Source organism: Symphalangus syndactylus, chromosome 9 (assembly GCF_028878055.3).
Source record: "Symphalangus syndactylus isolate Jambi chromosome 9, NHGRI_mSymSyn1-v2.1_pri, whole genome shotgun sequence".
NCBI classification, from domain to species: Eukaryota; Metazoa; Chordata; class Mammalia; order Primates; family Hylobatidae; genus Symphalangus; species Symphalangus syndactylus.
The window spans coordinates 69,188,258-69,202,506 of record NC_072431.2 but is presented as its reverse complement, the minus strand read 5'-3'; the positions used below and the strand labels follow the sequence as shown (position 1 = coordinate 69,202,506).

The 14,249-nt window shown below is 43.9% G+C and overlaps 1 protein-coding gene across 19 annotated transcripts in view; it reads left to right on the top strand.

Annotated features, from left to right (window-relative positions):
- The window catches only part of CALN1 (calneuron 1), a 676,810-nt gene that overhangs the window by 330,262 nt on the left and 332,299 nt on the right, over positions 1 to 14,249 (top strand). The window lies entirely within an intron of this gene.

Sequence of the window (14,249 nt, the reverse complement as noted above, 5' to 3'; positions counted from 1 at the left end):
TATAATAGATAATATGTATATAATATAAAGTGTTCCACCCCCAAAACAGTCCTGGCCCTCGAGTTAGGAGAGTAGCTTTCTCCCCACTCAAACCTCTCCTTCTCCCTTTTCAGGGGAGCCCTTTTCCCCTCACTGAGTCCTGGCCCCCTTACCTGGATTCGGATGCTCTGGTGTCTTTCTTGGGGACCTCCTTTGGGCCAGGCCCTGTGCTGCATGTGGGGTTCACTCACCATCCCATGATCACCCTGCAGGCCTTTTTCAGACATAATCTGAATTGCCTCCTTTTCCTTGAAGCATAGCCATGTAATCCTCTGGATCTTGAACATCAAGAACTAAAACCTAAGAGATAGCTGGATGAAAGGTGTGTTTCCAAGGGGACTATATTTTTGTGCCTGAAACTGATGGGAAGCAGAGGATGGTGTAATTGATACTGCCTTTTTGAGGGCAACCTGGCAATGTGTATTAAGTGCCTGAAAAGTGTTCCTGCTCTTGGACCCAGTGATTCCATTCCTAGGAAGTCATCTTGAGGACATGGCCATGAAAATACATGACAATTTGTGTACAAAGATTTCCATTGCAACATTATGTAAAATTGGGAATTACCTAAATATCCCACAGTAGGAGTTTGGTGAAATCAATTTTGCTATGGCCATAGGATGGAATACTAATCAACCATCAAAAATGCTGTTCTGCAGACTAGTTACCAATATGGAAGATTGAAAATTGAGTGTGTTAAGTGAAAAAAATGATACAAAGCTATATAGAGAGCATGATCCTAGTTGAATTAAGAACATTTGCATATTAAAAATTATGGAATGAAATGTGCTAATATGTTAGTAATGGTTATTGCTGACCAGTGAAATATAGATAATTTTTTTTCTATATACATTTCGGGGACATTTTTCATTGAAAAATATGTGTTGGACATAAAGATGGGAACAATAGACACTGGGGACTACTGGGGGGCAAGGGCTGGAAAATTACCTGTTAGACTCTATGCTCACTACCTGGGTGACAGTGTCATTCTTGCCCCAAGCCTCAGCATCACACAATATACCCATGAAATGAACCTGCACATGTACCCCTGAATCTAAAGTAAAAGTTGAAATTACTTTTTAAAAACTACATGTAATCTGGAAAATGTAGCATATCTCATATGATTTGGCTGTGTCCTCACCCAAATCTCATCTTGAATTTTAGCTCCAACAATTCCCACATGTCATGGGAGGGACCTGGTGAGAAGTAATTGAATCATAGGATGGGTCTTTCCCATGCTCTTCTCATAGTGGTGAACAAGTCTCACAAGATTTGATGGCTTTATAAAGGGGAGTTTGCCTACACAAGTTCTCTCTTGCCTGCCGCCACCATGTAAGACACGCCTTTCACCTTCCACCGTGACCGTAAGGCCTCCCCAGCCATGTGGATCTGTGAGTCCATTAAACCTCTTTTTCTTTATATATTACCCAGTCTTAGGTATGTCTTTATCAGCAGTGTAAAAACAAACTAATACAGTATCCTATGTAAGGTTAGCTCTGTTTTTTGTTTTTTTCCTTTCTTTTAACATATAATGCAAGTGATATGGTTTGGTTTTGTCCTCACTCAAATCTCATCTTGAATTCCGATGTGTTATGGGAGGGACCTGGCGGGAGGTTAATGAATCATATGGGGTCAGGTCTTTCCTGTGCTGTTCTCGTGATAGTTAATATGCCTCATGAGATCTGACAGTTTTTAAATGGAGAGTTTCCCTGCACAAGTCCTCTCTCTTCTCTTTTCTGCCACCATGTAAGACATGGCTTTCACCTTCTACCATGATTGTGAGGCCTCCCCAGCCATGTGGAACTGTAAGTCCATTAAACCTCTTTCTTTTGTAAATTGCTCAATCTTGGGTATGTCTTTATCAGCAGTGTGAAAATCGACTAATACAGCAAGTTTACAATAGAGACTTTGAAAATACCAATGAGCAAAGAAAATAAACATCAGCTGTAATCTCACCACACAGAAAGTTCACTGTTAATATTTTAATGTCTATTCTTGCAGTCTTCCAAAATATATATCATTTTTATTTTACTAAAATAAGATCACAACATAGATACTGCTTGAAATCTGTCTTTTGATTTTTAAAACCCATTCTGAACAGTTTTTCATGCTTTTTTGGAGGAGCAGTTGCCTTGTTGATCCTCTGGAGTTGCAGCCGTTGATGACCTAGCAGTGGAGTCTAGAACCATTCCAGACAAATGGAACTGATGTGTTCCAGCAATGCGAGATCCCTTCCTTCTGACTTGACTCGTCGTCTTCCCAGAGGGGTCAGCCCTAAGAATTTTGTCATTTGTCATTTTGTATGGAAACCCTCCAGTGATTATCACTCTCATACATATTTAAATCTCATCCACTCATTTTCCTTTTGGCCCTGCCTGGAGCATTCAGTGTCTCTGGCTGGGATGGGCTTTCCTTGTTTGTTTCTGTTCTAATTTGCTTTGTTCTTTCACTGTTGAGGAATTTTCCATTAGCTTTAACCTACCTGGCATGCTAAAATCGATTCAGCTTAATCTGTCCAGGTGTAACGTTTGGGGACAGATTAACTTTATGCTCTAGTTCTTAAACCCTTAGAAATGCCTCTAGCTTTCTGACTATCTTGTGCCATTCTAGCTTAAGAAAGAAATTACTTTTCATGACCTGAGATTCTTTAGTTAGTCGGTAGAATTTCACCACCTCATAAAGTTACCAAAATGCTCTGCTTTCAGAATGCTAGCTAGGGAAGGAGTTGACTTAATTTTTCCATTAAAGATGTGATTTTGGCCATGAAAGAAATTCTTATTTTTCATAACCTGAGATAGTCTTTGTTGGTATAATTTCACCAATTAATAAGTTACAAAAATGCCCTTCTTTCAGAATGATAGCTAGGGAAGGAGTCAGATTCATGTTTTAATTTTAAAAATGTGGTTTTGGCCATGAGGTAATGAGAAAGGCCAGGAGTGTGGCATGTGGGGACATCTGAGATGCACAGTAGCTTCATCCTATCAATGACCCACCAGCCCTGAGCACTGGGCCTGTGCATCTTTTTCCCCAACACTGCCTCCTACCTGGTTCCAGGGTCAACAGTGATTCTTTTTGTTGTTGTTTTTTGAGACGGTGTCTATCACTGTTGCCCAGGCTGGAGTACAGTGGCGCGATCTTGGCTCACTGAAACCTCCACCTCCTGGGTTCAAGCAATTCTCCTGCTTTAGCCTCCTGAGTATCTGGGATTACAGGCACCCACCACCAGGCCCGGCTAATTTTTGTATTTTTAGTAAAGATGGAGTTTCACCATGTTGGCCAGGCTGGTCTCAAACTCCTGACCTCAAGTGATCTGCCCAGCTTGGCCCTCCAAAGTGCTGAGATTACAGGTGGGAGCCACCATGTCTGGCCAACAGTGACTCATTCTTAAGCAATGTAAACCAAAAATAAAATCCTAGGCCCCCAACCAACTGAACAGACCCCAGTTTGGGCCAAGGGGACCCCCGAGCACCCTGAAAAACTGAATTCTGGCCATGATGGGAAGGGAGGTCAGACACACCTTGTTATATCCCTTCCCTTTCAGAGTTTAGGCATAACTGACCAGCATTAAGATTAAAATGCAGATCGTAAGACTGACCAAACAGTGTCTTAAGGTAATAAAATACCAAATCCAGCCTGACCAGTATAGCATCACATGCTCTCTGAGGGCTGCCATCTATGAGACTTCATCTACATAACAAAAACCTTGGCTTCGACAGTCCCCTTATTTTAACTCAAGCATTCCTTTCTTCTGACTTCTTAACTGTGGTATGATCATAGCTCACTTTAGCTTCAAACTCTTGGGTTCAAGCAATTCTCCCATCTCAGCCTCCTTAGTAGCTGGGACTACAGGTGTGCATCAATACACCTGGTTAATTTGGTTTTTAATTTTTTGTAGAAGTGGGGTCTTCACTATGTTGCCCAGGTTAGTCTTGAATTCCTGGTCTCAAATGATCCTCCTGTCTTGGCCTCCCAAAGTGCTGGGATTACAGGCATGAGCCACTACATTCAGCCTCAGAAAATCTTTTAATCCCCCATGACCTGTAAGCACCCCCACTTGAAGATATCTGGCTGAATTAATGCTCCCCTTCCATGTATTAATTTATGTCTTTGCTTATAATTCCTATCTCCCTAAAATGTATAAAATTAAACTATAACTTGACCACCTTGGACACTTTCTCAGGACCTCTTGAGACTGTACCCGAGCCATGGTCATTCATACTGGCTCAGAATAAACCTCTTTAAATATTTTACAGAGTTTGGCTCTTTTGGTCAACAGCTGGGTGGTAGCTGGCCAAGGTGAATCTGGGCTGGGGAATTTACTGATTTACAGGAGTCCTGTAAATCGGTTTCTCATCTTATAGCACAGATGCAGTGACTAGTTCCAGGTTAATACTTGCAGCTAACTTGGAGGTATGGCTGGCCGCTAGTGCTAGCTGTGCCCTTTTGGATGGCGCCACCCAGGAGAAGCCCAAAGCCCCAGCTCAGTCCCCTCCTGCTTCCCTACCCTGTTGTGCCCTCTTTGAAGGGCCTCTCTGCTGTGCTTCCTCCAAGCCTCAGCCTCTCTCAGCCTCTAAATCTCACCTTCTCCTTGTATATTTCCTCAGAGATTTCTATTTCATCTTTCTGTCCTCCAACTCCTGTGCATGTTTTTCCCTTAGGTATATTTTAAGCCTTTTTTGAAAAAAACAGGGACAGAGTCTTGCAATGTTGTGCAGGCTAGTCTCATTTATAAGTCCTTGAAACTGCCTAAAATGCTCTGTGAAATAAGATTCCATTTCAACAAACAAAAGCAGGAAGTGCCTTCAGGACTGGGCTCGGCTCAGGCGTGCCTCTGCCATGTCTCACTTGAGCCTTCTTCTCAGGTCTGAGCCTGCAGTAGAGGCACATTCAATGAGTATTTATTGAAATAGATGCAGTCACACCTCAAATAGCAAATCACCTAAGGAGTCACAATCCCTTTTAAAAAATGTGCCCAGAAAAAATAAAAACTAGGTTGTAGTCCATATACACAATGGACTGTTATTCAGCCATAAAAAAGGTTGAGATCCTGTCGTTTGCAGCACCGTGGATGGAACTGGAGGTCGTTATGTTAAGTGAAATAAGTAAAGCACAGAAAGAAAAATTTTGCATGTTCTCATTCATATATGGGAGCTAAAAAAAGAGGATCTCATGAAACTAGAGAGTAGGTTGCTGGTTACCAGAGGTAAGGAAGGAGGGGAGAGAAGGTGGGGGATGGAAATAAAAAAGAATGTATATGGCCGGGTGCGGTGGCTCACGCCTGTAATCCTAGCACTCTGGGAGGCCGAGGCAGGCAGATCACAAGGCCAGGAGTTTGAGACCAGCCTGGCCAACATGGCGAAACCCATCTCTACTAAAAATACAAAAATTAGCCAGGTGTGGTGGCACACACCTGTAATCCCAGCTACTTAGGAGACTGAGGCATGAGAATTGCTTGAACCTAGGAGACGGAGGTTGCAGTGAGTCGAGATCGCACCACTGTGCTCCAGCCTGGGCGACAGTCACTCTGTCTTAAAAAAAAGAAAAAAAAAAGAATGTATATGTATAATCTATTTATCATTACTGAACTGAACACTTAGCAGTGGCAAAGATGGTAAATTATATTTTTGACCTTAATTAAAAATATTAAAAAATAAATTAAAATAGATCTTTCCATGAAAAAGTAAAAAAAAAAAAAAAATCCAGGTGGAGATGATGGTGCTAAAAAAAAGTGAGTTTACAAAGCAGCAGTGTATCCACCCCTCCATGTAAGTGGCTTGTTTCTGTGGCCCATGTTATTATTATACACTCCATATTATATATCGTATATATTATATACTATATATTATTAATATATTATATATAATTGTATATTATGTATAATATATACTATACAGTATATAATGTGGGACATGGACATTATACTATATATTTGTATTATACTATATTATTATACTATATATATAGTATTAAGTCCATATATAATGTAATGTCCATAATGTCCCACATTACTAAAAATGGGAACATTTCTGAGCTCCTGTTGCATGCCCAGCCTCCTTTTTCTCTTGTTGCCCCGGCTGGAGTGCAATGGTATGATCTTGGCTCACTGCAGCCCCTGCCTCCCAGGTTCCAGTGATTCTCCTGTCTCAGCCTCCCGAGTAGCTGGGATTACAGGCATGTGCCACTGCGCCCAGCAAATTTTTGTATTTTTAGTAGAGACGGGGTTTCGCCATGTTGGCTAGGCTGGTCTCAAACTCCTGACCTCAGGTGATCTGCCCACCTTGGCCTCCCGAAGTGTGGGGATTACAGGCATGAGCTGCCATGCCTGGCCCCAGCCTCCTTTTTCTAGCACACTTCCCTCCGTCTTCAGAGCTCTGTCCCTTTCACCTGTATGTTTCCTAATTTCTGAAGTCAATTGGTCGTTATTTGCAGACTGATAGGTTATAATTAAATTAGAACTCGTTCACACTAAAGCCCTCACTGGGATTAAACCAGCATTTTCTATGCAGCGATCATCATTCTATCCCCATTTTCCATTCTTGTCATATTTTCAGCATCACCTGTCTCCAAACTCTTGCCAAATATTTGCAGCTGCTCGCTAGAAGCAATCACCAGGGTATCACTGAGACACCTGTCCTCAGTGTGGCCAAACCTCACTTCCCTCCAAGACAGCCTGCAGTCCCTCCTGAATTGTTTGTTGTTAATGCCATCAGGTAAACTACAATGTTGCCTTCCCTTCTCTTCCCTTTAACTTTTATTTTTACTTTTACTTTTACTTTACTTCTTTCTTGGGTTTTACCATGTTGGCCAAGCTAGACTCAAACTCCTGACCTCAAGTGATCCACCCACCTCAGCCTCCCAAAATGCTGGGATTACAGGCGTGAGCCGCTGTGTCCGGCCCTCCAGCATTGTCTTTCAAATCATCCCTCTTCCCGACTCTGACATCTGAGCTCTCCTTGAGCACCATCCACTCTATCTCTGAAAAGTCTCTCAAACCTTCTTTCCACAGTGTCTTCTGCCACCATGCTGGCTTAGCTCTGAGCACCTCATCTGCCCCTTAGACTCTGTGACAGCCTGTTACCTCTTGTCACTCCAGCCGTAGCCACCCTGATGCCTGAGCTCTCGGTCTAAAAATCTCACCCTTAAAAAAATATATTTTAAAACCACTGGGAGCTCCCTGTGGCCTACATGAAAGGGTCACACACTTTAAAAAGAAAAGTCTGGAGTATAAACATTTTAGTCTTTGTGGGCCACACAGTTCCTGTCACAATTATTCCATTCTGCTGGTGTAGCACAAAAACAGGAGACGATAGACAACCAGTGGAGACATATAGAAACAAATGAGCGTGGTTGTGTTCCAATAAAACTTTGTTTGTGAAAGAAGGTGGTGAGCTAGGCTTGGGTACAGGCCACCCTTTGCCAACCCCTGGCCTGCAGGGTACAGCCCAGATGGCTCTGAAGGCCCATTGCAATATTGCCTGTCGTAGTCTGTTTTGCGTTGCTATAAAGGAAAACCTGAAGCTAGATAATTTATATAGAAAATATATATTTGGCTCATGGTTTGCAGACGTATAAGAAGCATGGCACCAGCAATTGCTTGGCTGCTGGTGAGGACCTCAGGATGCTTCCACCCGTGGAGAAAGGCAAAGGGGAGCCAGTGTGTGCAAAGATCCCACGGTAAGAGAGGAAGCAAGAGAGAGAGAGAGGGAGGTGCCAGGTTCTTTTCTTTTAACTAACTCTTGCAGGAACTAATTGAGGACTCACGCAACCCCTCCCCCTCCTCCCAGAGAGAGTATTGATCTGTTCATGAAGGATCTGCCCCCATGGCTCACAGGCCTCCCATTAGGCTCCACCTCCAACACTGGAGATCAAATTTCAACATGAGATTTTGGGGAAAAAACATCCAAACTGTAGCATTGCCCTAGTGCAATTCTCCACTCTCATCTCTCAGTGTTTCTCGTTTCTCCACCCACCGGGCAGCCAGAATTGTAGACATGCCCGTGTCTTGCCACATTTTCCCACCCCTGCCTGTTTACCCTTCTCTTGATAGACTTGAGATTTAAAAGATTCAAGCGTAACCCCAACAGCCCTTCCTCAGAGTTGTCCCTTCAACATCTCAACCTTCGTGGGATTTTGTGTAGACTTGTATTATAGCACTTGTCATTCTTTTTTTTTTTTAATTTTATTTTTTTATCTTTTTTTTTATAATTGTACTTTTAGTTTTAGGGTACATGTGCACAATGTGCAGGTTTGTTACATATGTATCCATGTGCCATGTTGGTGTGCTGCACCCATTAACTCGTCATTTAGCATTAGGTGTATCTCCTAATGCTGTCCCTCCCCCTTCCTCCCACCCCACAACAGTCCCCGAGTGTGATGTTCCCCTTCCTGTGTCCATGTGTTCTCATTGTTCAATTCCCACCTATGAGTGAGAACATGCGGTGTTTGGTTTTTTGTCCTTGCGATAGTTTACTGAGAATGATGATTTCCAGTTTCATCCATGTCCCTACAAAGGACACGAACTCATCATTTTTTATGGCTGCATAGTATTCCATGGTGTATACGTGCCACATTTTCTTAATCCAGTCTATCGTTGTTGGACATTTGGGTTGATTCCAAGTCTTTGCTATTGTGAATACGCACTTGTCATTCTTGCTTATGAACATCTGGTCAGCTCTCTGTCTCTTCAACTGTAGTACAGATTTCTTGCAGCCTGGAAGGTTTCTTTTGCTACTTATCTATCCTAGCACAGCCCCTGACACATAAGTAAACAGCAACTCTTTGCAGAATGAATGGCTTATTAATCATCTGTAAATATTCATTTTTTGCCTTTCTTAGAGAAGGTGAAAACCTTTCTAAATCTCTTTGTCATAGGCTCAGTCCCTGCCCAATTTCTTGCTTTGCATAAATAACTCTAAGTTTGTATCTTACATTTTCCTGTGCATTTCCATTGCTTTTAAATAACTGCCTGGCCTAGCCTCGCTGAACCCCATCTTTCTCCAGTTTTGCTATGTCTCAATGCCGTGGAGCCTCACAACGCATCTTCTTTGTTAATAAAGCCATCACTTTATGCAATGAAGATCCACATTCTTCCTGAAGATATACTTCTGTGAAGAATAAGCAGATTTTGCATCGTACACATACTGAGATAGGGTAAACTGTTGTTCTTCATTGCCAATTTGAGGTGGCAAATTAGTACTGTAAATTTCACCTGATTCTTCAAAGCTAGAATGTCAGCCAACTAATATCGGTGCTGGCTGGTGTCTGGATTTTATCTGATGCCTGAGAAATGAGTCTGCTCCCTGCGATAGCTGTGCTTTTGCCGTTGTTCCTGCCTGGAATTGGCTGTGTTGTTAGGAAGCATCACGGAGCTGAGGCCTGATTCTCAGAGGGCATTAGGTCCCAGTGCAGACATTTTTTTAAGAAATAAGAAAGCCTGGCACGGTGGCTTATGCCTGTTATCTCAACAGTTTGGGAGGCTGAGGCTGGTGGATCACCTGAGGTCAGGAGTTCAAGACCAGCCCAGCCGACATAGTGAAACACCGTCTCTACTAAAAATACAAAAAATTAGCCGTCGTGGTGGTGGGCGCCTGTAATCCCAGCTACTCATGAGGCTGAGGCAGGAAAATCGCTTGAACCAGGGAGGTGGAGGTTGCAGTGAGCCAAGCTCATGCCACTGCACTCTAGCCTGGGTGACAGAGGGAGACCCCATCTCCAACAACAAAAAAAAGAAAAGAAAAGAAAAGAAAAAAGAGTTACCAGCTCATGCCTGTAATCCCAGTACTTTGGGAGGCTGAGGCAGAGGGACTGCTTGAGGCTGGGAGTTCGAGACCAGTCTAGGCAACACAGTAATTTTTGTCTTTACAAAAAATTAAAAATAAAAAATTAGTCGAGCATGGTGGTGTGTACTCAAGAGGCCAAGGCAGGAGGATCCCTTGAGCCCAGTAGCTAAGGCTGCAGTGAGCTATCATGGTGCCACTGCACTTCAGCCTAGACAACAGAGCAAGCCTGTCTCAGGAAAAAAAAAAAAAAAAGTTACCAGCGTAATGAGAAGTAAATCTCTTGGGCTGAATAACAGGATGATTTCTTTCCAAGTCCTTGCTTGTCTCAAGACTCTCTGCTTCCCTTTAGGAGGAGGGGCTGAGATCCCTGTGGGAACGCCGACTTTGATTTTGGGCGACTCCATATGCGCGCGGAGACTGGAGTCCTTTCAGACGATGCGTCTTGCCACGTGTCCTTTCATACACCACACAATGACAGTTGGACAGGTTCCTATCACCATTGCAGACAGCATTTCTGTGGCCTACAAAGACATCTTGGAGGTGGTTAAAATTGGCATACTAGTGTCTAACGTGCACGTGTTGCATGAGATGGAGGAGTAAAGTTTAATTAAAGACCAAAGATACAGCGTGCTCACGTAGCCCTGACGCACCAGAGACTTTAGGCCGAAGAAGGAGTACGTTTCAGTGAAAAGCACACAACATTACTGACTGTTCTTGAAAACTTGATCTGTGGTCCCCAGTTCCCAAGGATTGGAAAGTGGCCAAAGCCCACTGAACGCTGGGAGCCGTCCTTCTAGAGCCAGAGGGATCCTGCCTGTTCCAATGTCTCTGTGGGTTTTACGGGCATATTTTTCACACTCTGTGCTGCTATTAAAAATAAAATGAGGCACACATCACATGTCTCTCCCAGACTGCAAGACCCATTTCCTTCTAATAAGCCTCTGGTTCGCCTGGGCTTTCCTTACCCTAGAAACATTAAATCTCCAGAGGTGCCTATTTATGGATTTCTAGTTTTGTATTTTTTTTCCTCTTTCTGCTATTTTGAAAAAAAAAAAAAAAAAAGTTAGTGAGGTTTGTCTGCTTCTGCAGACAGACAGACACACACACTCACACAGACACACACACGAATTCTCTACGTGGGAGCCAGGAGTTCCCTATGCAAATAGAGAATAAAGAAGGACAGCTTTGTCTTACTTACCTGCATGCCACAGAAAATAGAACCCTGAGCTGATGTGTGGCCTGCCCTGTCCTGGGCTTGGTTGGGGGAGGCCAGCCTTGCTACAGACTACAGAGTAAGCCACAGGCATTCAAGGCTTTGAAGGAACAGTTCCCTTTAGAGGAGGGAAGCTCTGGAGTGACCTCCCTCTATGATCTGACTTGCTAAATCCAGTAGCCCCAAAGGTAGAGCAACTCGGAGGTCCAAAGGCTCGGCTGTCCAGGTCCTCATTTCCAGGCCATGTTCTCAAACACCCCCAGCTAGGGCCCGCTGGGGTGTCATCCAGTGTAAGGATGTAGGTTGATGCTTACCCGTAAGGTCTAGGGCATACAGGAAGACCATAGGAACAAAGGCCTGTCAATGGAAGGGACCCACCCTGTCCAGCCATATCAGTAACCCAGAGAGTTCAGGATTGAGTCAGAAAGAATGGGAAGTGGAGATGATGCCTTGGGAAGGAGCCTTCCGGAGAACTAAGAGCAAAACTTAGCTTACAACTGGCTATCCAGTGACTGCAGCTGCAGACCTTGTCATCCTCTCACATTTCCTACTGTTGCATTGTATGTCCTGGCCCCAATGTAAAACCCTGCAATAGAGGCTGGAAGGACATCACACCTAACCCATTTTTTCAGATGGGGAAATTGAGGCTGAGGGGGAGCCTGCATCAGCTTGCAGGGCAGAGCTGGCGCTTCATGCTGGCTGCCTCATGGGCTGACTCTCACGTTGGGAGGCCTGGTCTCTGCGTCCTCCCATCCTTGGCAATTGGGGATCTGAGCTCAGGCCACATGAGGCCATATCCTCCACCCCAGTGTCCTTGAGCACAGTGTGCGCCATGACCTCAAGCTGAGTAGTGGCTCCAAGCTCCTTCCAGGCCAGTCGGGACTTGGTAGGAAAACATATGGCTGTTTTAGGTAACCTTGGGCATATTTCATCAATGGGAAAAGCTCAAAATGCAGACAAACGCCTTGATTCAGAATTTGGGTTGGACTAAAATTTGTTTCTATACCATTGATGGAAAGAAAGGGGAGGAGGTCATTGAACAGCAGATTAATAGGGTATGTAGGAGAACACAGGCTTCCTGTTCCTCACATAAACTAACGATGTCCACAGATCCACATAAAGAAGGGCTGGAGGACCTGAGGGATCCTTGCAGCCAGCACAGCTCATTTTACGCATGAACCAACTGAGGCCTCCAGGGTTTGGCCACAGACCTGATTAGCTAATACGCCTGGCTAGGAGCCTAGGGTCCTGGTGCACAGGCTGGTCTTATCTCTGCTGGAGCCCACAATTCGTCCCAGAAAGAATTCGGCATGCTGGATTAGTATTGATAATGAATTTACTACTAATATATGATCCTTATCCATTCAGACTCATCATGAACAACTGTCTGTCTAGCGCCTCCTACAGTGTGGGCGGGGAACACACTAAGATGAAAGAAGGGTAGGAGGTGCTTACCGCTCAGAAAAGAAGCCAATCATAGTATTTCTAGATGGAGTATGCCGGATGTCACAAGAAAGGAATGAATGACTTGCTGTGAACAGTCAGCAGAAAGGGAGATAACTTGGCTATGGTGAGCAAAGACAGTTTTGTGGAATCTATGACCCCTGGTTTGGTGTTTTGCAATGGGCAAGTCCATGCAAACTTACTCCCAAAGTCCAAGGAAGCTGAGAGGCTGAAAAAAGAGGCTGATATATCTAGCTTCTCAGAAAGAAACATTTAGTAGGGACTTAGGCTATGTCTGTGTCTTGTGGGGTGGCGAGACAAGATGGTGGAACCTCCCGGCCATCACCTACCAGACCCAGGACTTATATACCATAGGGAAGGAAAGTACAGAACAATTGTAGGGGAAGGCAGGAGCCTGCCTAAGGGCAGGATGTATGGTAAGAACAAGGTCTTACACAAGGAACAGTAGATAAAATAGAAATCTGGGAGGCATTCTCAGAATTAGAGTTTGTCAGAAGTCAACATGGCAGATTAGCATCCAAGATGGAGTCACTTTGGCATCCACACTTGACCTTGAAGGATGGATATAATTTTGGGCAGGGAAAGAAGAAGGGAAGATGTTTCAGGCAAAAGCACTGGATGCAATAGTGTAGCAATCTGAAAAGCAGCCCCCAAAGATATCAAATCCTAATCTCTGAGATTTATAATTGTTACCTTACAGAAAAGTCTTTGAAGATGTGATGAAGTTAAGAATCTTGAGATGGGAAGATTATCTTGGATTATCTGAGTGGTCCCTAAATGCAAACACAAGTGTCCTTATAAGAGCAGGGCAGAGGGAGATTTACAGACAGAAGAGGAGAAGGTGGAGATTGGAGTGATGGGGCTGCAAGCCAAGGAATGCTGGCAGCCTCTGGCAGCTGGAAGAGACAAATGGATTTTCCCTTAGAGCCTTCACGGGGAGCACAGCTCTGCTGGCATCATGATTGTGATCTAATGATGCTGATTTTGGAATTCTGGCCTCCAGACTGTGAGAGAATAGATTTCTATTGTCTTAAATCACCAAGTTTGTGGTAATGATCATGCTAGGGCATGGTCAGATATTCAGTGAGGTAGTAAGTAAATGAGTCAGAGCCAAGGGGCTTGTATGCGTTTGAAGAGTGATAGAAAGTTTCTGCATGCATCTTACCATCCTGAGTAGAGTCGAGCCGAGTGGGAGAACCCCAATGCCTGGTGGATCATTTTTATTTTTCCGTATTTATTAATACTGTGCTTCTCACGTGATAGAAAGTCAATACTAGTTGCGTGGCATGGTGAATAATGGCAACTGACATATCTGGGCTTGCACTGGGTTTATTGATGAAAAGTCAAAGCTGCTCTAGGTCTGGTGTACTCAGAAACAATTAATGAACCTTTCATCTTCACACTGTGACCTCCACTTCCTTGTGTTGTACATCCAATCCAGGACTGACAGCTGCAGTGGCTCTGGAGAAGGGGACTCTGGGTGGAATTTAGAGCAACTCTGGTTTAGGGAAAGAGGAGGGGAGATTGCCTGCCAAGTGAAACAGCCTTTACTGACAGCAGAGTCAAGTTCTCTGCTAGCCCAGGGGCAAAGTGATTAAAGGCATCTTTTGAGTTTTCATGATGCTCTTATTGATCTGAGGTTGTTTATATCTACAAAACACCTGTAAATTAGGAGAATGAGATAAAAACAGCCGGATACTTAACTCTTCTCCTCCTATGAGGCTGAAAGAGCTTTCTGCACAGCTTCTACAGCAGCA